General features: G+C 41.4%; 1 protein-coding gene and 1 long non-coding RNA gene across 2 annotated transcripts in view; both read right to left on the bottom strand.

The window, feature by feature from the left end:
* Positions 1-3377, bottom strand: part of cntfr (ciliary neurotrophic factor receptor) — a 268851-nt gene extending 265474 nt beyond the window's left edge. Inside the window, exon 1 of the mRNA XM_031292668.2 lies at positions 3117-3377. The gene's annotated coding sequence lies outside the window, so the exon portion shown is untranslated. The remainder of the gene's footprint in view (positions 1-3116) is intronic.
* LOC116045153 overlaps positions 1-25371 on the bottom strand; it is an 810130-nt gene that overhangs the window by 737268 nt on the left and 47491 nt on the right. The window lies entirely within an intron of this gene.

Raw genomic sequence — 25371 nt, 5'->3', positions numbered from 1 at the left:
GAAAGAAAAGAAAGGTAAAAGGAAGAAACAGGAGGAAAAGAATGACAGGGGAGAGAAGACGAGAAGTTCCGAATTATCTACAGCACAGTTGAAACAGAAACACGCATACTTTTCTAGCAGTCTTTAAGTGACAGTTAATCAACCCCGACATCACTTCTTAATCAATATGCACCTCTCGGTTCCTCGAGAATCACTTTACACTGTCACCACTATCTTGTTCTCAGACAACGCACAGGCCCCTTAATGACATAAGTACCAGTGTCCAGTTTAGGGACTTTTCTCAAAAATAGTAACTTCCCCTAGTAATAGTAACTTCCCCTACTTCCCCCTCCTTTTCCAAAAAATGTTTAAATAAGAAGACATAAAACTCTCAATTTCAGGGTTATGCCCAATAAGTCTAGACAGCTTTTTATAGTCTGTTAAAAAATCAATATACAGTTTACAAGCATGCATGTCTGTCTGGTGCTTGGCATATAGGAGTACACAGACGGGCACACAGATGCTTCCCATGCACACAGTCACACGAGTCTCTCTTTTTTTCCCCCCCGTTATCACACACACACACACACACACACACACACAGGCCTCTTCCAGTATGGTGTTGCTTCCAACCTAAACCCAAACCATGTGTGGGAGCTATCCTGTGCTGGCCTAAAGGTCTCTCCACTAGAAAAGACTGGAAAGACATTTACTGCCCGCATCTGTCTGTCTTCCTCTCTCTCTATATGCCTGTCTCGGCCTTGGTGCCTCTCTGTATGCTTTCGACAGCAAGTGTCTTTGCTCCCGCTTGTCTGTCTGTCCTTTTTTTTTTTTTTTTTTTTTTGGTCTTTCTTTTTCATTATTTGTCTGCCCTAATCTGCTTGCCTGTCCCTTCTAATTTGTACCCCCGTTTTCTAGCTGTCTTTCCCTCGCTTGAACTCTTTCTATAAGTCTTTCTATTTGCACCCCCCCTCCCCCTTCACTTCTTCTCCCCCCTCCCCCCCAACAAAAAAAAAAACTCCCATCTCTCCCTCCCGCCCCACCACCAACTAGGCATGAAAACGGTGCTCCATTAGGAGTGCCTGGGCTAAGCCCAGTCTGACACACACTGCTTTGATCAGCCGAGAGCTGGGCTAAACACCCCGCTAAACTCCCAGTCTGAGGTGTGGGGGGAGAGGAGGGTGGGGTTGTTGAGGGAAAGCAAAAGTAACGAGAGTTAGCGAGAGATGGGACCGGGAAGATCAAAACAGAGAAATGGGATGGAGACAAAATAAAAAGGGAAACACACAGACTGAAGAGAGGAGCTCAATTTCCCAAGCTGTCCCACAGTATATGTTCCCCCACCACTCATTTTTTATCACATTTTCCTTCACATCTTTTTTTTTTTTTAAAATCACCTAGTTTTCTCTCCATTGCCTTCACTCCTTTTTTTCCCTCCACAACCTCCAGGTAGCCTCTCAAATGCATCACTAACAATCGCTGCAGGTGCATAACTCACACGAGCTCAGAGAATGATGTGAGTGAAAGAACTAATGCAAAAAAAAAAACATAATCAGCTCAGACGTTGGAATATCGGGAAGTCCCCCCAACAAATCTTTGCAGCATCTTTCTCAGAGAGCAACTCGGCTGTCTTGAGATTCAATAAATATAGTACCAACTACAACACACACACACACACACGATGTCTAGGAGAAGAAACATGAGAGAGGGGACAAGACAAGAGAGAGAAGATATATAGAGACCAGACCTCCATAACAGACAACAGTAAAAAAACAAAATTAAAAAAAAAAAAGAGCCAGATCTTTCTACATTCAGGCAGGCAGATACTAAACCAGCAGCAGCAAAAGGACAAAAAACTCCCATCTTTTTCTCCCAAGGAGTGAAGAGAAAAGGGATTTCCGCTCAGTGCTAATCAATCAGGCCGTGATAATGGCTCCCATGCCTAGCTGTCGACTGGAGGGGTCAAGGCATCCCGTGACCCAGCGCCCAGGGCCCAGGGGCCAAAGCCCCTCTCAGAATAGCACCCCAGGACGGACTCCCCGGGCTAATTGTCCAAGCCAGTGTCAGCCTTTTCAATAGCCCCCCACCCTCCTTACCCTCCCCTCCTTCCACTTTCTCCTTCATTCCTCTCTCTTTCTTCTCCGTCTCCCTCCCCTCCTTCCCTCCTCACAACTCTGCGATCCTCTCTCTCTCTTTCTATGCAACTGAGGAATCTACTATGGATACCAGCACGTACCAGCGTGGGGGGGGGGGGAGAGAGAGAGAGAGAGCGAGAGAGAGAGAGAGCATTTGGAGCACAGGGGACGTAGAGAAATAGAGGGGGAGACATTAAGAGAAATGGAGGGGGACACAGAGAAAAGTTCATGAAAAGACAGGAGAACAGGAAAGGACAGCGAGAAGTGGGAGAGCATGCGATCAGTGGCGGCAACAAGAAGGAGCGGCGAGGGAAGTGAGAAGGGAGGATGAAAGAGTCAGAGACAGTGATTCGGTATAGGACACACTGGGACAGAGATACAGAGACAGTTGGACAGAAGAGATGAGGAGGACGAGGAGGAGGAGGAGGAGGAGGAGGAGGAGAAGAGGCAACCTGACTGTCCGTTTACACATCACTCATATCACTGGAACAGAGTGCTGTGTTCAATCCCCTTCTATCTGCATATCAATGAGTTTCTATTAATCACAGCCAGAGCAGCGTGCGCCTCAAAAGGGAATCTGCTCAACATCAGTACAGCTGACCACCACAATGCAACCGGCATACAAAACACAAAAAGACAGAGAGGACACACACACACACACACACACACACACACACACATAACCAGGAAAGCACAAGTCCGAAGCAAACCCCACTAGCTCTGCGCAATGGCATTCCTCTCATTCCAAGCGCACGCTGCTAATTAACAGCATTAGATCTCACAGACAGATTGATGGAGAGGTATCCCGATGTTGCACTAGCACCACATCTCCGCTCTCTTCTGTCACCTTTCCTCCCCCCTCTCTCACAGTCCCTTCCATCCAACTCTCGCTCCCTCTCTCAGTGCCTGTCAGGTCCCGGTCAGACAGCGCTGAAGAAGAGCAAAGTCCAAAAATCGAAATAAGAAAAATATTATTTTTAAAAAAATCAATTGGCTACTCACTGGGAACCTCTTCTTTTTTTCTGTATTTCTTTTTTTTTTTTCCTGATCTGTCACTCCTTATCCTCTTCTCCACTGTCGCAAGGGGAGTGTGTCTTATCCCGGCGTGTGTGTTGTGTCAGTCCGATAGAGGAAAGTTGCCGTCTGCACGCATGTGTGTGTGCATGCGTGTGTGCGTGAAAGAGAGAGAGAAGGGCAGAGAGAGAGAGAGAGAGAACGTGTGCGTCTGTCTCTGTGTCTCGCACTGCTCTGAGTGAGCGAGCTGAGGCTGTTTTAAACAGGCTGCTCTCCCCATGTGACCAGCCCAGCCACAGGCAGGAATACATTACTGAGACACACACACACGCACACACACACACACACACACACACACTCTCTCTCTCTCTCCCCTTCTCTCTCTCTCTTGCCCATACACACACACCATGTCCACAGTGCACCCCCTAGCCACCGCTCAGGGTAGTGGAGGGAACAGCCCACACACGTAATATGTTCACCCACACACACACACACACACAGAAATACACATTGACAAAATATAGCAGCCATTGGAGTTCACACTATTCAAGGTATGCACACAAACAAACACCGTGTTCCGCCACAGTGTTTTGCCAACATTAAAGAGCACTGAACACGACAACAAATAAAGAAATAAGTCAATGTATAATAATAAGACAATTCATCCAATTAAATGTTTTTTCAATGTTCGTACTTTTTTTTCAATCTCTGCTGTGGCGATGCTTCACACCTGGAAGCACTGACCTTTTCAGGAATGAAAACCTTTTAAAGTTGACCTTCTGCTGCAAGGCTGATACAATTGCATTACAGCTACAGTATTACACCAAAAGGGACAACAGTGGGAAAACGCCACACATGAAGTGTTTGAAGTGAAATATAATTGGCAGCTACAACAAAATTCATTTTCAAAAAGCCATGCGACGCTCAAATATTGAAAGTGAATGCACAACAGGTGAGTGTGAATTGAGAAGATGATGGATTGTCTCTAGAGAGTATATTCTTGGGAGACACAGCTTGCCAAGGCTACAAAACACCACAGATGCATCATTATTCTTTCTAACAAATGGAGTCAGTACACCATTCAGACTGCAGGTGCAATGGATAGTTCATCAGCTCCTGACACATTTGTCTTTTAATGTCCAGGAATGTCAACGCCATATTGCCACTCTTGAGAACCGTGAACTGAAATGAATGGCTACAGAAAGTCATTTATTATCACAATAATACCCAAGAGGGCATTCTTTTCTGTGATTACAAGCTCCAATTGCAACACAAGTTTAACACAGCACTTCCTTAATGTCGACACATCCAGGCCTGAGGCGTGCATGTGCCAGAACCCATACAAAGCTATTTGACTCAGTGGTTTAATCTGAACTGGCTATGTGAGCTGCACATAGCCCCTGTAACCTCTTTTTTTTACCACTACACTACCTGGTTTGTCTTCAGGCACATTTAAGAAGGGAAATAGTCTTATTTTTGTAGTTTCCCATCATTCCTATGGGTAATACCGGTAATAATATATCTTACAAAGCTGAGATCTAAGAATGCGGCAACATAATTCAAAATAAGTCAAATTGGGCAAGACACATGAGCAGTCTGATAATTAAACTGGTTTTAAACAAACCTAAAGGTTACCTAGGAACAGAAGGTGAACAATTATTACCCTGTCTGTTGTGAACATCCATCACAATTTATACACTGACTTCAATACTTCATGTACTTGTAGTTTTCCTAGTCAGTATTATTATTATTGACAGTATTTGTTGGCCTTTTTTGTGTATTTTTGTTAGATACCAGAGTTAGACAGGAAAAGGGGGGAGATAGATGGGAAGACACACAGCAAACGGCCAAGTGTCAGATTCAAACCCATCGCAGAAAAATAAAAACCAAATTGCAAAAAGAGAAAGATTATACAACAATTATATAGATTATCATCTCTAGTAAAGGCGGGGTTTAACTTAAATAACCATAAGAATGCTAATACTATTCATTTTATTATCATACACATCTCTACAAATTAATCTCCAGAATTACATGATGAGCTTCACACTCCATTAAACATACCATATGATCAATAAGCCTTCTTTGTCATTAACTGTTGTATTAAATGTACAATGCCCCTCAAATCACTTACTACTAATGATAGCACCTGTATTTCTTTATTTAACGTTAGTAGGCTATAGCCTACTTTCATCATAGGCTTTAAACAATCATTTCTTTATCAATTATATGATGTTGGCACAATATTGATTTTTGCAATAATCAGAGCCTGTCACCCTATAAATGTATAATATGGGAACTGTGTATTGTATCATCATAGCCTACTACTAATTTTTATTCGGTCCACATATGAGTCATTCTACTCTACTCTGTTTCACAACTATTGGATTAAAGAGTGCAAAAGAGATACAACACTGAATAACTAAGACTGACTTTTACAAAGAGCTTTACAGACCAAAATAACAACAACAAAAATATCTCTGCTACACTCTTTGCCTTTTTACACATTAGCCATTTTAAGGGTCAACAAGGAGACCGGCATTAAGAAGCTGAAAGGTGGTCATGCGCTTTCAATGTCTCAAACAAGACTGCGCCACAACAAAGCTGACAATCGGGCCTCAGGTTTCCCCATGGCATCACATACATTGACAGACGCAGATGTTATGGCACAACAAAAACACAATATTGCAACAAGAAATAGCTGTAAGTGTTACTCACCATTTAAATAACCGAAGTTGGCGGTCTCGGGATAATATCCTTCTAGTCTCTAGCGAAGGACAGCTAGGCTACCATGGCCTGGGTGTGTTAAGCATAGATGTTCCGTTAAAATGTTTTGAAATGAGGAAAACGAAAGCCAGGGGGTGTATGGACTCAGTGAAGGCTGAGTCCACTTAATTGACCCTTACTTTTACTTGCAGGGGGGGGGGGGGGGGGGGCAGCGTATGCCTTCATGCTGCAATTGCCACCAGTTACTGTGCTAAGCACTAACACATATTGTTTTAACTTCTGTGATGTTATAGTATTAACAGTTCGGGCAGTGGTGGCAGGCAGTCCCAGCAGTGCAGCAGAAGAAACGGTGTAACGTTAGGTGAACTGGTGAAGGCCTTTCATTTAAACGACATTAGCCGCGACGTTAGTTAGCCTAACGTCACGTCTGGACCATAGACGGTGTGGACACGAGTGATGTCTGTCTCTGAACTTGGCTGATTTTCCTAACTTCCAGATATCCCGAAAAAAAATTCTCAGTTGCTGCGGCATAATTCGGCATAGTTCTTAGAACTGTGCGTTGTTTGGTTTCAATGTTTGTAACGTTATGCTAACTTGTTTTAGGCGCAGAGTATGGTAACACTGTGGCTGGTTTGGTTCAGTGGGTAGAGCAGGCGCACATATACTGAGAGGTTTATGCCTCGACGCAGAGGTCTAGACCTGTGACGATTTCCTGCATGTCTTCCCCCTTCTCTCTCCCCTTTCTCACTTAGCTGTCCTGTCAAATTAAAGGAGGAAAAGCCCAAAAAATAATCTTTAAAAAAATAAATAAAAGTAAAAAAAAAAAAAAAAAAAAGTATGCTAACACTACCCACTTCCTGTCAAATTAATAACCTGAGTGGACAAAATAATAAAGTTCCATTCTGGCACGACTCTCTTGCACTTAACATTTCATTAACATTATATTAAATTGATTACATTTAAGCATATGAAGTGGCTACATTAATTTTAAATATATAGGCCTATCCTATTATAGGCCTATATTACAATAATTTTGTACGTAAGCAACAATACCCTATGGCTCCTACACCTGTATTGACTGCCGAGTACCACAGTTGAAGACTGATGGGATAAAGTATGGGATAAACTTTGTTTACTTTGTAAACTTATCAGTGACAATTATGGTCACTACAGTATCCAGAGTGTGAATCAGGAAAAACTAAAATATGCATACAGATACAAATAGGCTATGCGGCAGTTTTGTAAATTATGATTTACAGTTGCTGTGTGAGAGCAACCCTGATTCATGTCAGATAGAAGTGAGTGACAGTAAATATAGCGCAGCAGCACGGCAAGGTGAGAATTTTGCTCCTTTGATCCCAGACATGAAACTGCAGCTCTGCCTCCAGGCCAAGCCAAAGTGAATTCACTGATTTAAAATGCTCTCGAAGTTTAACATCAACACATTATCATAAGTCCCACCTGACAGACAAACATCGTAACTCAATTTAAAGTATCTGTAGCTCAGCACTGCAATTCAGGGACTGATGGAAGGCATCAAATAAAAGTTGCCACCGTCAGGGTCCATTTAGAACAAGTAGGTCAGATAGTCTCTACAGAACCACCTATAAATACCAGGCAGGCACCCATGTGCCATATTTTAGGACTGTAAACCAGGTTAAATGTAGTTACCTTCCTCTTGTGAAAACACAGTTAAAAAATAATTTGGTTTAAGTCGAGATAAGTGAGACCGCAAGGATGCGTAATGCTAGGGAGTCTGGTACTGAAACTGCTTTTTCATTTATTTATTTTTACTGTATGCCAGCATAGCATCTGCCAGGGGCGGTTCTAGGATCAGACCTTTAGGGGGGCTCAGCCCCTAATGAGACTGTGACACAGATACAGTGCCTTGCAAAAGTGTTAAATAAGTAATTTCACTGGATAACAATGAATATACACCGTCGCCACATTTAAGAATAAACTGAAAACCATCATCTTTGATAAAGCTTATAGTTAGGGAGTGAGGAGTTGCAGCATAGTAGAGTAGAGTAGAGGGAGGCAGGAAGTACAAGCCCGTTCCGGCAGGGGAGAGTACGAGCCCGGTCCAGGGCCCCTCTCTTTAGCCTGCCTCTCTTAGTTATGCTATTATGACTCTAGACTGCTGTGGGAAGCTCCTTCCAAGGACACAATGAGCCGCTCCCTCTTCTCTCTTTTCACTTGTCTCCTTTTGTGTGCATCTTAGTCCCAGAAATGCCTGTTACTAACCTAGCTCTGGGGAGTTTTCTCCCCGGAGTCCCTTTGTTTCTTCTTCACCCAGAACATCGCCTTGGAATTGGGTGGCACCTACACCGGGGTCCTGGGTGCAGCTGACGCTATGGACTTACTACACCCTGCTACGCTCTGCGTTTCCCCGCAGTGTCCGACTGCGTCCTGCCGCGTCCAACCGCGTCCACCCAGGCTGCTGTGCCACACTACACCCCGTAACGCCCTGCTGTGCCCTACTATGACATGAACTACTATGACTACCATTGTGATCACTGCTTCACTATCTTTATTATGACTATTATTGCCACCATTCACCACTCCCCCAACTGGTGCCGTCAGACACCGCCTACCAAGAGTCTGGGTCTGTCCGAGGTTTCTTCCTAACAAAAAAAGGGAGTTTTTCCTTGCCACTGTCGCTATAGCTACTGCTAATGCTTGCTCTTGAGGCAACCACTGTAATAGTTGGGGCTTCGTAAAGTACAGAGTTTGGTCTAGACCTACTCTATCTGTAAAGTGTCTCGAGATATCTCTTGTTATGATTTGATACTATAAATAAAATTGAATTGAATTGAATATGTATTTAGTATTATAACAGAGGATAAATGCAAAATATTGAACATGTGAAAAAACTACAAAAGTCCCTTTATGGACTACCAGAATCAAATGAAATGATAATGAGGTGTAAACATTAAACAAATAAAAAATAAAACTTTCCTTGACTGGGTTACAGGTGCACAGCATCGGTGACAGCCACACAGGATATTAACCCTCTTTTTAGGGGGGCTTGAGCCTCCCTAAAAAGGGTCTAAAATCACCACGGGCATCTGCCAAACTGTCTATCTCCCTAACGTTTCCAGAGGTTTCTGCTCTGTAGCTGACACTGACCTGCCAGCAAAAATAAATGTTTTAGTATTACACCATCATTAGCACCATAGTAATGGCAGCCTGTGCTTGTGTGCACATTTAAAAAAATGCAAATAACATGTCCTGTGCACAAAAACGAGTGGTACATGTCCCCAGGGAGGGACTGTGTGGATACAAACACAGTAGTTTGAGACTGAAATTTCATGGTGGAAAGTGAAGGCATCAAAGCTGAACTGCATACACTTTCCTACTGCAGTCAGGATCAGGAACTCACTTGCACTAGGTTAGAATACCCAATTTGAAGAGTCATTGGCCGCTTGAACTGCTGAATGTGTAGTTTAAATTCCCAAATTGGGTAAAAAAAAATAATAATAATAATTCAAAGTCCACTCTTCTTAATACACAGTACACAATAAAGCATTATAATTGCTGTCATCATCGTTCACTGTATACTATAAATGCCATAACCAGTATAACACCCAACCTATGTACATTAAATACTAGATATAGCTGTGGCATTCAGGGAACCATCATTTATTGCATTGCATTTGTATAAAATGAGAAGGTTGCATAGGACATAATTAGGATAATTTTAGTCCAATTTTATTTGGCTTTGAATTCACTAAAATACAGTTTTAAAGACACTGGGATAATGTGAGAAATGGTTTGATGAACTGCATATAAGGACACTAAAATGAAGCATTTGTATACGGTCAATTATGGCGGTACTAGCCACAGAATGTTGGGCAGTGGCTGTTGAGAGAAGCTGTTCAGGTATCAAGTGAATTGGTCTTAAAGACATTGAGCTATACTGCCAGTTGCTCCAGCTCTTTTTTATTTTGTATATATGGGGATGTGAGCTGATGGCAGTGTTGAGGAGTGTGTGCAGAGAATCCCTCAAAACCTTTCAAAGTTGGTTCATGCCAGCTATTTTCGGCAAAATAAAGCTGTCTAACTACAGTTTGAGACTTGTTGATGGCACAAGAATCGCCTCTGAAATTAGGAAGTGGTGGTTTAATCGTATGGTAAATGACTAATGGATCATTCTTTTCATCCACTTTAAGATAGGGAGAAGGCAAGAACTCCGATGGTTGAGTAATTTATTTTTCACCATTGATCTATGAGAATAACCCATGATTTGCTGCGAAATATTGACCGTCCTTGGTATCTCCAAGAAAAACATCCCCCTATAGGCATTATTGATCATTCTGTAGATATTCTCTTTTGTTTTGAGGGTATTTGTGATGGTAGTACTCAGGAACCTGATTGAGTCAACTGTTTTCCTAATTTAGCCTGTGAAAGCCTTTGAGAATCCATTAATGCGCGGGTAGTTGAGATGTTGCAGCACATTCATACAAGGTTCATGACTGCATCATTCACCAAGAGACTCAACCTTGTGGTATGTTTCACATGGCATGTTGGGACAAAGTAAGGCACCACTAGGCATTCCTATTCTTAATTAGATCTAGTAAAGTCAATGAGGAATGTTATGTTCTGGTAACCCTCTCCACTGATTGCTAAATTAATACTTTAGGGTTGTGTTTGTCATCCTTATTTCTCCCTTATTCAACCCTGACTAAGGACAAGCCATTTATACCTGTGATATTTTAGTAATGTTGACTTGATATACATTGTACCTGGTGTATCTGAAAATTGAGGCTGGGAAAGTACCTGTCTTGGACTGTGGCTTTTGTAGGGAGATACAGCAAAAACATACTGCATATGGTGCATGTTTTTTTTTTTTGAATTTGTAAGTTTAAACCCTAATTGACTGATTTGTTGACCACTTGGGGTAGAGAGAGTCCAAATCACACTCACAGAGCTATTTGGAGCAAGGGGGTAAGCGAGCGTCCACAAAGCGTAGCTCCTATGGAGCCATTTTGTTGCTAACAAGCCATCACCCGCCGTTAGCATCCCACTGACTGCCATTCATTTTGATGCCAATTTGACAGCGAATAACTTTAAATCTAAAGCGTTTAAATACTCTATTGGTCCATTGTTTAGTTCTAAAGAAACACAACAATGTATAAAAGGCTCCATTACCTTGTATCTCACGTTATGGCTCCGTAGCAGGCGTTTTTGTAAAAATAGGCTAACGATTCATAACCGTTTAACCGACTTACTGTCGCATAGTAGAGGAATTACCGTATAGTACAGGAGAAGCTCGCAGGCAGTTTCGACTCACATTAGCTGTTTAAGTTTAATTACTAATGTTAACTAGCATTTTAGTTAGCAATAATTTGCCTGTGCCTATGTTATCTCCTTACATATACCTACGCTCTCCGTCTCTGCAAGATTCGGAATGATTGAGATTTCTCTTGGCACAGCTACCAGAAGACTTCCAACTTTCAGACAGGTTGCTCACGTCACATCTACATAGTCAAGCTCAGTTGGAGGCTGCGCAGTAATGCTCAGCCATCACCGGAAATGTGCTTCTAATATACTTCACTGGTCTCCGTAGAAAACAACGGCGTCACTTTGTCCACTTCTTTAACTGTCTATGATTTGGAGTCGTCCATATGGGTTGGCACACCCAAGCAATCAATGGAAAGAAGTTATAAGCTACAAAAAGCTGCAAATTGTAGCAAAAACATGCTGTATATTTCTATTAACATGCCGCAAGTTTGTTTGAATTTGTAACTTTGAATCTGCGTTGACCAATTATTTGGCCACTAGGGGTCAGAGAGTCTCTAAATCACACTCACAGAGGCTTTAGGAGTCACCCATATGGACTGACACATCAAAACAAGCAATGGGAAGTGGCTAAACGGTGCAAAAAGCAGCAAACTGTAGCGATGAATCTGTGAAATCTGCAGTACTAGCATACCTGTCGCACTACAGCATTTTTTTTAGAATCTGAATATTAAGCCATATGAAGGACATGTTAAACTATGAGAAACACATATCGTGCCATCTCAGCAAGTCCACATGTATAATACATTCGTTCTCAGCCATGTTCATCTTCAGTTCCCTGCAGTATCTGTACTGTTGTCGGATGTTGAATGCATGGCGTTTGAATTTTACCAGCATGCCCTTGAAGAGCTCGATGAGATCATCAAGCATGATCTCGACCTACTTTTTGACTGTCTTCTTGGAGGTTGTTTCAATGTTTGTCCTGTTGTGGCCTCTGTGACCCACTGCATGTATGACACCCGGGCGAAGCATTCAATTTCCCTGAGCAAATGGGACGTTCTCTTTGCATTTCCCACAGTCATTGTACATGCACTCTTTCTTGGTTTGGTCACAACAGATCTCTGTCATCAACGTTTCCAGGTCAGGGGTGTAAAGCTTTGAGCTACAAAGCCCAAGATTTTGTGCAATTTGCACAAGCATGTTTCCCTATCAGAAAGCGTTGGGTGCACAACGCAATAGGGCCGTTGCCGGCAAAACAGAGAATAGGACACTGATTTTCTTGGATTCTCTGCCAAGTATTTCAGTTTTCAGAATAACGAAATTATGGACGAGGTAGTTACGACGGACCATTTTTCAGGATTAGTAATTTTCAAAAGTGTTTTTAATTAAGAATAAAACATCCAAGGACCTAATAAATTACATATTCCTTTAAAGCGCAACTCACAGAAATAATCCATTTAGTCATTTTTTTGTCAGTTTTGGATTATACAAGTTTTATTCACTGTAACAATTTCAGGACAGATAATGTACGTTTCTGGTAGAATGTCCCATGTACCATAAGTGATAAGGACATCTTCAGTTTTCACGCTTCATGCTTTTTTTTCTGCCCTGTAAATGTATAATTTCAAACCCATAATTGTAACACTTTTACAAGGAAAATATATATCTCAAATGTGCTGAATATATGAGTATCAGGACCAGGGTCACACCTACTCATAACCAATAATTGACTTGCTTGTTAGAAGGCTTCATCTGATTTTAATATGATTCATGCAATTTTGCTAATTTCTTTTGAACTGTTTCTTGAGATGAGGGTATCGCCATTGCTATGGCAACATCCACATACCAAAATAGTTTAAACAGGAAATCTCTCAGGTCAGGTTAAGGGATTAGGAACGGCCTGCTCCGCACTGATAAACACCGCTGACAGAGTTATCAATATGGCAGTGACCTTCCAGCAGTGCCAAGTCTCTTAAATTGCAATCCCTTTAACATTGTCTTGAAATGATAAGAACAAACACATTGTAAACAATATTAGCTACAATGAGTACGTTTACACGCACACTAATATTCCACTATTATTCCAAATATGACAATATTTCAAATTTGATACAGGTCAGGTAAACAGCATATTCCGGTTGGATATTCCAAATAAGCCCTTTTTCCGAATATAGCATTTTCTGATTAAGATATGTGGGATATTCTATATTATCTATATTATTCGGGTTTTAGAGGCATTCTTTGGATATGTACTGTATACAGCACATTCGGAAGATGCATCTCAATCAGGGTTTTTACTGCAGTTTACAGCCTCTTGCCTGTTTACGGCTTATGGTCAGCTCTGTGCGTTGCTCTGGTTGCTGTACACAAACCATCCAGCCAGCCAGACAGTTTGAAAGGCTGCAGACCAAGCCCCCAGGAAGAGCGCCGAGTCTAAAAGCCACCATGGGCTTAGCGGATAATGGTGGTACTGCACCCCATGGCCCAGAAAGACTTTTCACATAGACTTTGCATGGCGAAAGAAACGTCTATAATTCAGCGGATAATTTGTTTCTGGGTATATCAACTTACCAGCCCGAACACTGAAAGGGTCCTTGTTTAAAACGTTACGTTTTTAACATTTTTAACATTCACTAGAAGCGAATCCAGAATTATTAAATTTGGCATGATGAACGGGCATAGTGGACACGAGCAGAGCCGCGGGACTACGCCCGCCCGCTCACATGACTGTTCTCCCGAGTTCATGTAGCTAGCTGTAATAATGGATATAGCTAATGGTTGTAATTCACCATGTGTTCTATGAATACGTCCATGGTATTATCTTATGAAGTTATGATACATCCCAGGGATGTATGTAGCTGCTGTAAAGCCTGTTAGCTACGTGTATGTAACATCATTAGCGTTTCCCAAACTGGCGGGCTATCGGCTAGCTAGCTAGTTGCTAACATCAGGGGTAGCTAGCATGGCTGTATTAAGATCTATACATAGCTAACTATATGCCTACATAACGTTACTACAGACATAGTGATTACATCGCCTTGGTTCTCTCTTATGATACATCCGAGGGCTGTATGCTGTAAAGCTTGTAACGTGGATGAGAGCTGAAGCCATGGATGAGGCCAACAATGCGGAAGAGCCGAGCTCCATGTTAGCTTTATGCGCTTTTGAGCACTCTCTTAATACATCCATGCTGCAGACCCAATAAGAAGGAGAAAACACAGCTACTTTTGACATGCAGCAAAGGGCCGCAGGTCGGAGTCGCACCCGGGCCTGCTGCGTCGAGGAGTAAACCTCTATATATGGGCGCCAGCTCTACCAACTGAGCTATCCGGGAGCCCACGTCGACCTTTTCAAGAAGCTGGTTGAAGGAAAGAAAGAGGGACGCTGTGTTCGTACGGTCCAACAAGTCCGCCGTCGCTGGTAAACTTTGAAAAAAATCGTATTTTGCACAGCTACATGTAAACAGGAATATTAGTGGAATATTCACTTTCATTAGCCATGTAAACAGCTTAGTCGGAATATCGTCTTTTTTGCAATAAGGGCAAAAACTGGAATATTATGTGCATGTAAACGTAGTCCCTGAAGTGTACACGTCTCCTGTGGATAATCAACGCATTCTCATGATCATGAAAGCTGAATTTCAGAATGCTAATCTTGCCCTTAGTCCCTTAATGTCATCCTAATAGGTTTATACTAAAAGTAAATGGATAATTCACATTTGCAGAGTGCTGAACAAAGTCCCCGGGACTATTGTGAAGAAACCTTGAGTTTAAAAATGTAATAATGTGAATTACAGGTCACAAGTTTATTCTCCGCCATGCACTAATCCTACCAGGAGATAAGAGAGTAAAATTAATGTTTGAGCAGAACTGATTCCGTTGTTCTCTGTAAGGTTTTAATTCTTAGCAGATGCCAAACTCTGCCTCAGGCTTGTATCTCATAGAATACAATCACATTAATGAAAGCATTGTGGATATGTGTTAAAACACATGGAAATTATCATCTAAAAATAGGCTTATCAAGGGTAATTGTTGAGGGACATCTTAATTTGGCAAAAATGACTACTTGCATGAAAAAAAAGGTACAATGATATTCCCACTTTGAAAACATAACATTATCAAAATTGACGGTTACACATTGTTCTGCACAATAAAACCAGGCGCTCTATATTACACTGTTTTAATAATGTCTTCATTTTAGGCATAGGCATAAATGTCTAAATATAGCACCTCTCCGTTTCCTACTTATAAATCCACAGCTGTTTGAAAGAGCCACAAGAACCCCCAACAATTCCCAGCGAGAGGCAGAGAAAGGTAGTGCTGGAAGCTCAAACATGACAATTGACCTGGGGACAAAGCTCTTTTAACTCAACAAAGAAGGAAGTCTCGCCGCACTATCGCTTAATTAACCTGTCACCTTGTAAGGAGACACACTGGATAATACACAACTAGTAACCTGCAACAGAAAAGTCTGTGTAAACATGGTATTGATTATGGCGACTGAAATCTTACCACACTGTGTGCATGCGGTGAAGAAGGATTCCTTGTGGGGTATCCCTACGAGGGAAAGGAAAACAGTGTAAAAAGAAGGAGAATGTTTGTCATCTGTAATAATCCTCCTGCATGGAGTTTGTGCTACAGTCTGGATGAGCTGTACAGGAGAAGGAAGCTGGCTACTTTTCACTGCACTACCTCACAAACAACACATGTACTTGAGCAGTGGTGGAGGAAATGTTCAGATCCTTTACTTAAATAAAAGTACTAATACCACACTGTAAAACAATACTCTGTTACAAGTTAAAGTCCTGCATTGAAATGGTTACTTAAGTAAAAGTATGTAAGTATCATCAGGAAAATGTACTTAAAGTATTAAAAGTAAAAGTGCTCAATGCAGAAAAATCCTCACATTTTAGAAACTGGAAACGATCCAAACTGTTGTGTGTTTAATGGTCTAATCATTTCAGCTGGACTTGTAGGCCGTTATATTGTTGGGCAGTTTAATATATAATAACAAAACATCATATTTTATAAACTACATGTGTTTTGTGTGCAAAAATCTTAATATGTATGTACTAGTAACTAAAGCCTTCAGATTAACATAGAGGAGTAAAAAGTACAATATTTAGGGAAGGAGTGAAGGTACTGCATTTCATTTCCAATTTTATAAACACTGAATATTGAAAAATCTGACATTAGGAATATCTTAAGGGGTAGTGAAAACCTGACTTTTTTTTTTTTTAAACTTTTTTTATTTGAACTTTTGAATTTTGTGTGACACAACACAGTGAACAAAGTGAGCACAGGAGAGTGGAACTTTTATGTCACTTCCCCTCTAGTCCCCTACCCACCCGCAAATCAACCCAGTACAGGTCCAAAACAGGGACCAACAACACACACCAGTAGGGACACACTGACAACAACCAAAAGATAAAAGTAAAAAAGATAGACAAATTAAAAGAGATGGAGATGGAGAGAAAACAAAGTCAAAAAGACATTTTAGACCATTGGGAGTGGTCGTGATCACAACACTGATATATAACTTTTCATTTTATTCCATGTATGTGTTTATTTGACAGGGACAGTGCTCATTAATCAACAGTACAGTAACTGTAAATGAGCCAGAGTTAGCTCAACAGGCTAATTTTCATCTGTTGTCCCTGGCCAGTTGTAAAATGGCAAGCTAAAGAAATGCAATAAAATAAAATGACTTATTACAGTCAGCACGTAAAAGCAATATATACAGACTAATATTCAGACAGGTACAATGCATAACAATAAGTAACAAATGTACTTTACTAAGTTGATATGACAAACTCAGCAGACAGTTGCTTATTGACACATCCAGTAGTTATGGAGTAACATTATCAATCATCCAAAGGGAGGCGGCCAGGGAAACGTCCTGATCAGATGCCCCATCTACCTCAACTGTAGCCTGGAAATCCAGACCCAAATCCAAAAGATTATAATGAAATGATAAAAATAATGAAAATGGCCCAACTCTAGGGGCGGCACCAAGCATGCATGTGAAAATCTCACTGCACGCAATTGGATAACACTACGACCAATCACAACAATACACGGGGTGACGTATCCAGAGCCCCATACGCTTAGCTACCAGTGGAGCTAACTGGTAGATTAAACTGTCATCTGTTTAGCTCGCCTCTGGCCCGCCTATATCAGATACACCGATGTGATTGGTGCAGCTCGGCTACAAGGGCATAGTTAATGAGCATCCTTACTCAATGCCAGAGTGACTCGCTGGGCAAATTCAAATTGTGCTCTCGCAAGAAGTCTGGATTTCCAGGGTACCTCAACTGCACTCTAAGAAATAAATCCTCGAAACAACAAAAAAAGTAGGCTCTACTGGCAGGTCATTACCAGGACTTTGTCCCGTAATTAAACAACAGGAAATTGACATTTTCTGCCCAAATTATCTGATACAAAGCTGCTCAGTGAGTAAACTTCTGAAAACGTTGAAAAAAAGTCACAAAGGTCGGAAAAAAAAGCGACAGAAACATCGTAAAAAGTGTCACAAAGGTCAAAAAAGGTGACAACGTGGACATCTTTAATCCCCCAAACCAACCTCCGTGGCTGCCTAAAGTTGTCGGAGCACAAATTACGCAATTCGTAATGTAAATAAACAGAAACACAACTTTGAATCTGTCCTATGGACGATTTCTGTTAAATCACACAGTCTAACAACTGTTAATACGCAGATATTTCTTAGAGTATGGCTGCTTTCGATGTGAAGGAGCAGCGGCTCTACTCCGAGCTCCCTTTAGGATGTCGGAGCTTCTTACCCTCTCTCTCTAAGGGTCAGCCCAGCCACCCTGTGGAGAAAACTCATTTCCGCTGTTTGTAGCCGCAATCTTATTCTTTCGGTCACTACCCAAAGCTCACGGCCGTAGGAAAGGGTTGGAGCGTATATGGACTGGTAAATCGAAAACTTTGCCTTTCAGCTCATCTTTACCATGACAGTCCGGTGCAATGGCTGCATCACTGCTGACACCGCACCAGCAACTCACTCTCAACCAACAGGGAGCAAACCACCATTTTCCAGCAGAGAACCATGGCCTTTAAGCCCTGTTTACACGATGATGCTTGCGGGTGAAAACGGAAAAAAAAATTCTATCGGATGTGCCTTTCGTTTATACGGCGACGGCGTTTTTGGGGCTTAAAAACGCAAACAAGTGGAACCACCCTCCAGAGTGGAAATCTTAAAAACGCTCCACCGTTGCGTTACCGTCTAAAGGGTAAAAACGCGAAAGTCTGAAGACAGTGGTGTGGAGAGAGATGAGAAAAAGGCATCCAGGTAGTCTGTTGTTACGGAGTAGGCTACAGAAATTATAGGCTCCTGTTATCTAAAAGATTTTCAATGTAATGGCTCAATATTTAAATGATTTCGACAATGTGGATAAGGTTGTTATAGTTCGATGACCATATGTAGGCTATTCATTTGAGCCAGAGTAGGCTACAACGCTGGCCGCTGCCACTTGCTCTCAAGCTGCGGCTGAAGGGCTGCGAGGCTCAGGATATTGGTAGTGCTCCCGTGGGTGCTGTACTGTGGCTTATCACGGTCGACTGTGCCGGTCATCATCAGACAAACATGCAACTCCTCCTCCTCGTCTGTCCAGACAAGCTTTTGTTGTTCGCTTCGACATGTTTTGGTTTCGCGCTACTAAGGAGAGAAGTAGAAGGAAGGTTCTACGTAGGCGCGCGGCCTTGGTGGTGTTGTGTGGCAGTGCCACCTAGCCACCTGGAATGCATACTACATTGAATTTCACACACTTTTGCGTCACCATATGCACGCAGATTTCCCCCCCAAAACTCTCGTCTAAACGCGGAATAAAAAGTGAGAACGCAACGCCACTTTTGCGTTTACTCTTTAGATCGTTTCCGTCTAAACATAGCCTTAGACTTGAAGGTGCTGACTCTTAATCTTACATCTCAGTGCAAATTTATAAAATTTAAAGAAGGGGATCTTCAACATGGGGTCCTGGACCCCTAAGGGGTCCTTAGAGTCAGTGCAAGGGAGCCTCCAAATTATTGTTAATTTTTGAAAGTTTTTTTCAATTAATCCAACATATTATTAGCAAATATAAATCCCAACTGAGGATAGGCTTACTGGCCTATAGGTAAAGTGGTCACTAAGGTAACCATCCACAGACACAGTGAATCCTGAGGATTCACTGTGCCACATGTATGTTTTAAAATAAAAACATGATTTATAAAATCATGGCAACAACTATGAGGCTATTTAAAAAGGTTAATATTAAATGAAAAAAAATGTATGTATAAAGGCTTTAAGACACCCTACACGTAATTGTAGGCCCAGTTTAATATGCAACTTCATTTTATACAATATATGTAGTAGGGGGTCCCTGCTCCATCTCTTTTTCACTTAAGGGATCCTTGGCTTAAAAAAACGTTGAAGATCCCTGATTTAAAGAACATGAAAAACAGATATCTTGAGTTCTTGCTCACAGTGACAAATATAGAAGATAGAAGTCCAAACAATCAACATTTGGTTTTCTATACTGATGTTTTAGATTACATTAAAAGCATTTTGACTGATTAGAACTTGGAACTGCATGCTATTTGCATTTGCAGGACTCTGGGTAGCGAGCCACTGCTTCTCATTCTGGAAAACAGCTTTAGGAGAAACGAATGCCCTCTAAGAGATGTTTTGAGTTGATGCTGTCTAGTCCTATTTTTATAATCTACAATGTATTTGCTTTGTGTTCCCACTTTGCCATGGCTGGTAGTCACCATAACACTTTAACTATGTGTGAGCATCAGCTGAAATCCGCAAACAGGTCTGTGGTTTCATTAGTGAACAAAAGAAGACATCTATGAACATATTGTTCTTAAAAGTTCCACCGCCCCACCCCCCAAAAAACAAATGTCCATCATTTGTTTGCAGTCCATGAAAATTTCAACACACTTGCATCATCTTTAGCTAAATATTCATTTTCCTCTGGTGTACGTGTGTGCGTTTGTGTTAGGGTGAGAGAGCATATGTGTTCATGGGTAACACTGTTTATGTTGCTTTCTTTGACGATGTGTGTTTGACGCAAAGAGCGTGTTTGAGGGTGAGATTGAGCGCAGATGTGTATTTGCATTTTGTTAGGTTGACTGTGTGTGTGTGTGTGAGAGAGAGCGAGAGAGACAGACAGAGTGTATGATAAATATTCAGTGTTTATCAGCATGGCTAGGGGTGTTAGCTGAGGTCAGGGAGATAGATTCCTCCTCATTGGGTGACTGCAGATAGAAAGCAACAACACGCTATCGGGCCCGGCGGCACTTCATTCCCAGAATCACAAACAGCATCCAGCCCACAAGCCTCCATCAGCGTTAAGCCAATATTTATTAGCTCTGATAAAACGAACACGAAATATCATTGTTCGCCAGGGTATGTTTGCCTGTTGGATTGTTTGCCTTCCAAAAATTGAAACTCTTTAGCAGTGATATTGCTGCAGGCTATGCCGGTGTCATATGTCCAACGTCTGTCTGCGTCTTCCTAACGATTTACAAGTTAACCAACTGAGGAAGTGATATAAAATAGAGATTTTTATTTATTTTCCTTTCAGAAAACAAATGTGTCAAATTAAATATCTGGGATCCTTGTGAGTCAAAGCTCTATTCATTATCCCATTGGGTAAATGTAAATGGATCTACTTTTTTCTATTTAGTTAGGTGTTCACAGTCAGTGTTTGGCAGTAACGCATTTCTGAGTATAGGTTTTAAAGCAATGTAATTACTTTTTTTCATTCATGTAATCCAGTAATTACATTACACGTACTAATCCAAGTAACGCTCCATTACTTTGAAATTTCACGGTGTTGGCTTGTTTGCTGTCTTTCTACGAGCTGTGTCACAACCCATTTGTAACTCAGACTTAAAAGGTCCAATGTGTGGGAATTTCTCCCATCTAGCGTTGAGATCATATATCGCAATCAACTCTCTCGCGCCACGCAGTTCAAAGTACGTATGACAGCTACGGTAGCCTTCACGCTTTTTTCTGATGACGCCGGTCTCTTGCTCTTTTCAATATCCTTTTTCTTTTTCTGGGCGAAGAAGAAGACTCCTGTTCCTGAAATTTGGATTTTGAATATGTGTGGTCCTCCAGCGACGATACCCATTAGCACCATTAGCAGCACCTGTGAGTTCATCATGTGACAGCGAAAACGCGAAAGGCGGAGCAGTATATCCTGTACGTCCCTTACCGGCTAACGTATTTCAAGATGGCGCATGAATATGGAGCGTCTACAACAGTTCATGCAAACGCAAATGTAAAATTTCAAGCCAATAGGAATACTTGGAATTGATGGTGGTGGTCAATATTCATGAAAAAGGACAAGTTTGTGAACGGGCAACACAGATTTTGAGAATGAACAACAAAAAAACGTTACACACTGGACCTTTAAGTTTAAAATGTCAAGCTCCTGATCTGAGACAACATCAGAGTTATTTTGTCATATTATTAAAAATTCCTAAAAAACATTACACAACTGCTTTCACAGGCTGAGTACTGTAGTACTCCTTCTGGGGAGTAAACTAGTTTCATATGTAAAATTGGCGCAGTACACCTTTAAATACGCACAATGCCACACATGGAAGCTTTAATATGTTGGAATGAACTGTTGATGGACTAATGGAATTTAATGTAACTTATTACTGTGCTTCTGCTGTTGAGTAATTCATTATATAGGCCAATGCAACTTTAATAGTAATAGTAAATGTAATGAGTAGGGTTTTTTTAGATCATTTTTTGGGCATTTTAAGCCTTTATCATATCGGACAGCCGAAGATGAGAAAGGGGAGAGAGAGGGGGGATGACATGTAGCAAAGGGCCGTTGGTCCGAGTCGAACCGGCAGCTGCTGCGACAAGGACATAGCCCCTGTACATGGGCGCACGCCCCACCAGGTGAGCCATCCAGGCGCCCCAGTAATATGTAATGAGTAGTTGATTACTTGTCAGTAACTGTTCCCAGATCACCACACACTCACGAAACAACAACAAAGCAACCAACCACAGGATTATGTGATGACGTAAATACATTACATAACATAAATAAAAGAAAGCCACTTACATTTGTCGTTCAGACGTGATAAAACATAATTTTTTCCTTTTACATAACCAAAAGAAAATTATTCTCTCACATGCTTGACACATCCCTTGGCTAATACATATAGTGAATGTGCCAAACATATATTGAACGTGGCACTTGACTATCACTGATAATACTTTCTAGTTCAGTCTGTCTCTCACTCTTCTTGTCCGGTCCCCTTGCTGTCTTTCTTCTCTTTTGCAGTCTCATCATTCCCTCTCCTCCCTGTCTTTTTATTCTTTTCCTCCCTTTCTCTTTCACTTTCATTTTCTTTTCCTCTTGCTTATTCTTCGCTCTCTGCTGGTCTTGCTGTGTCTCCCTGCTGACAAAGGTAGCAGGAGGATTTTCTCAGAAACATTTCATATCTGATCTGATAAGAATATTGTCAAAATGTAAAAGGCGTCAGAGACTAATCTGGCCTCCTAAATGTTTTTATGTGTTGCCATATTCTAATGGTAGATAGCTGACAGGATAAGGGATCATTGTTGCTACAGGGAGAATAGGAGAAAAAACAAGTGGGCTGGCAGGGACAAAAAGTGTGACAAAATAACAGCCTTGCCTGAAGAAGACCCAGTAGGGTCGAAACGTTGCATTTATATTAAATACGGGAGTTTAAAGCAGTGTTGCGGACATTACACATTTTTTCCCTACAAAATAACAGGAACACCTTACAAACAAAATATATGACAATCTTGGCTTCCCATCAAATTTAGAATCCAATTCAAGATTCCTGGGATCACTTTTAGAGCTCTGTATGGCCAGGCAACCACCAGCATTGGGGACAGTTGACGCTTCAGGCCTAAAACTAAAGCAGACTGTGCCTTTGAGATTTTGGCTTCTAAATCTTGGAACTCAGTGCCTTTGAATCTGTGGACACTGTGGACACCCTTGAAAAGGCAGCTCAAGACCAAGGAAAAAAACAAGATGGCAAATTGGCAAACTCAAGGCTTCAAAATGGCCGTCTACAAACCAATTGGTGACATCACTGATGCTATGTCCACTATTTTTACAGTCTATGTGCCCAAGAAGATTGTGATTGGTTGAAAGAAATGCAAATAAACCAGACATGTTTTTCCCCCTATAGCAGAAATGTTAACTCGTGCAGCCAGACCATTCTCTAGCGCTGTAGAGATAGGTCTGGCATAGCGCCACTACTGACCCAATCCCTAACCATCACAACTACATGCCAAACCCCAGCCCTTATGCTAAACTTGATCTAAACCTGATTCTTATCTTAATAACTCTAAAAGCAGGCCTTCATCCTAAAATTCATTGTTAGCCTTGTCGGGACCATCTTTTCTGTCTCGGTATGTGAGGTGAGTCCCCATAATGCGATTGTGTGAACAGGTTTCTATCTTTATTAATTCATAGTAATATTGTATTACGGTAGTATTACCTTCACACTAATCCCAAATCTGGTACATCGGTTTTTGTACTTCATTAAAGTAGCCTGTGAGGCTAAACTTTACCTTCCCAGTGAAACCTAATTCTAACATGGTCTTAACCCTTAATCAGGGTCCTCACTTTCAAAAATGTCCTAACTCTCAAGATCTAAGTAATTTTCACAACAAGTCTTCCAAACCATACAAATATATAGGTAATTTATTCCTACCCTCTAATACGACTTATTGGAGCGTTTCATTAATTAGCGTCCCTATCGGGGGCAGGAAATACGACGCACAAGATCGTTTTGAGGTTTTACACACGTTAAAGTTGTCAAACAGTCGCAGTTTAGTAAGAGGTTAGTTAGGTTTAGGCACAAGAACTGTGGGTTATGTTTAAGCACCAAAACTACTTAGTTAAGTTTAGAAAAAGATTGTGGTTTTGGGTTAAAAAGCACAGGACTTCAAACAGTACTCATACCCCCAGTCTCCTGGATGAAAGTCCTGAGTTTGACCTATTCACCAACATCCTCCATCCTCACATGGAGTTTTGGCACTCTTATACTTCGTCACCTTACTTCCTACTTTGCTCCATCATAATTACTACAGCCACTTTACAAACGTAAATATGAGTAGAAATCTGGTAGTGTAGGAACGTATTAGTGTTTTGCGGAAGAGAACAGTCTCCATTTTCACTAATGGAAGATAAAGGTAAAGGGCCTGACTGAACCTATACAGATGAGCAGACAACGAGTTACATTAAAAAAAGCTCATAGGGTGAGATTATAAAGCAGCCTTCTTTTAGTCATATATTTTCATTTATTTATTTATTTTTTAAATATTTTTGTAAGGCTTTTTCCTTTCTTTAGAACAGCTGAAGAGAGACAGGAAATGGGGAAAAGAGAGTGGGGATGACATGCAGCAAAGGTCCTCTCGTCGGACTCAAACCCGGGTCGCTGGCGAGGACGGAGCCTACATTGGGCGCGCTCCACCAGGTGAGCTAGAGGCCGCCCCAGTCATGTAAATATTTGGTGATGATAAGGTGATGTAACGTTGATGAATGTTTTCTAGTTGTGGGTTCTCTGCCTATTCATCTCCTACGGAGGCTTGTCATTTTTCCGTGATGAGCGCCGACATGTTTCTTCTTGTGGCCACATGCAGTGATATTCCCAATTTGACACCAGTCTAATCAGTCTGTTAAATACTAACCAGATTAAGGATTATTTTTGATTGCTTTCACCCGGTACACTTTCAAAACGACATGATTAGATTTCAACCCAAATGTCATCAGTCGGTTCCATTACCAAGAGGATTTACATGCAATCAAGTTGTCTCTCCTGTGACAGCACCAGTCGTATACATCACAACACACAGTTTTAAAGTCTGCCAGCAATTCAGCATTGTTGTTGGCTTATCAGTTAGGTGAAAACCTCATGCAAGACATGAATCAAATCGTTTCATAAGACACTGCCTTGCACTCTGGCAGCACATCAGGCACCCTGCTGAGTGTCGGTTCAATTAGGGAAGGCACCAACAGGGCAGATAGCTTTGACTTAAGTACAGACGTCTTTTGCAAACTTGATTTGAGTGACAGAACCACTGAAGCTGTGGTAAATTGCGCCTCAAACTGACTTATACTTCTGACAGATTTTTTTTTTTACTCTAAATCCTTTTGATGACTAAGATGATTACTGCCAATCAAAGAGAAGGCAGACAGGTGGTCTTTTTTTTTTTTTCACTAGAGCATCAAACCTGAGAGACATATCACAGCTGCAGTGGCAGC

Source organism: Sander lucioperca, chromosome 14, assembly GCF_008315115.2.
Source record: "Sander lucioperca isolate FBNREF2018 chromosome 14, SLUC_FBN_1.2, whole genome shotgun sequence".
Lineage (NCBI taxonomy): Eukaryota > Metazoa > Chordata > Actinopteri > Perciformes > Percidae > Sander > Sander lucioperca.
Note: the sequence above shows the minus strand (reverse complement) of the source record. Positions and strands in the feature narration are given on the sequence as shown.